This window comes from Loxodonta africana, chromosome 1 (genome assembly GCF_030014295.1).
Source record: "Loxodonta africana isolate mLoxAfr1 chromosome 1, mLoxAfr1.hap2, whole genome shotgun sequence".
In the NCBI taxonomy this organism is placed as follows: domain Eukaryota; kingdom Metazoa; phylum Chordata; class Mammalia; order Proboscidea; family Elephantidae; genus Loxodonta; species Loxodonta africana.
In genome coordinates, this window is record NC_087342.1 from 80,811,066 (window position 1) to 80,811,981 (window position 916).

The 916-nt window shown below is 40.8% G+C and overlaps 1 non-coding gene across 1 annotated transcript; it reads right to left on the bottom strand.

Annotated features, from left to right (window-relative positions):
* Positions 1-320: 320 nt before the first annotated feature.
* Positions 321-402, bottom strand: TRNAL-UAG (transfer RNA leucine (anticodon UAG)). Its single transcript has one exon. It is a non-coding gene; the product is annotated as a tRNA-Leu (tRNA).
* Positions 403-916: the final 514 nt, after the last annotated feature.

Sequence of the window (916 nt, forward strand, 5' to 3'; positions counted from 1 at the left end):
CTACGTCACTAGGGTTTCCAAATATGTGAAAGTCATGTTTATTTCAGTATAAACATTTTAAAACCATAAAAAATTGCCCCTTGGGCACAAAATGGTGTTCTTAGATATAAAGAATAGACAGGAATCACAATAGTCTGACTTTCTTTGTCACTCCAGAAACACTACCTGGCTGCTGGTATTGCGGAACTGCTAAGCTTTCGGTTAATAGCCGACTGCTTTAACCACTGCGCCATCAGCGCTCTGACCTGTTAAGTTAGCAGCCCCCAAGCAGTTGTCCCAAGTCAAACTCGCGAAATCTTAGGTTCAATTTAAAACAGAACTGGCAGCGGTGGGACTCGAACCCACGTTCCCTCAGAGACTGGAGCCTAAATCCAGCGACATAGACCGCTCGGCCACGCTACCAAGCGTGTTGATAATCTTTGGAACTATTATTTGTAAAGAAACAAGAATGTTTTCCCACACTATTCCTAAAACAGGTCTCCATGCTAGTTGTCCAAAAAAAAAAAAAGACACCGATAAATAACAACTAAAATTTATTAGAAATTTATTATGCGCCATGCACTTTCCTTACATTTACTGTCATCCAACCCTCCTAATTGCCTCAGGACACAGGTACTTTTACTATGATCTCCATTTGCCTGATGGAGAATATGAGGCACAGCGGTAAGTAACTTGCTGGATGTCACTCAGCAGAAGTGATGCTTAAAGCGGAGCGGAAAACTTCACTGTGTTGTATGATTTATTTATTCCGGGGTAAAGTCCTGAAATATCTTTGATCAAGGTTATTGTGACAAACTCAGAGCAACAGCAAACTTATATATGACGTAGCATTAATTCTTTTGGGAGCATGGAGGTGTATAAGATGTAAAAACCTAATGCTTCAGAAGTTTCACTGAGATCCTTCGAACCAAGAGCC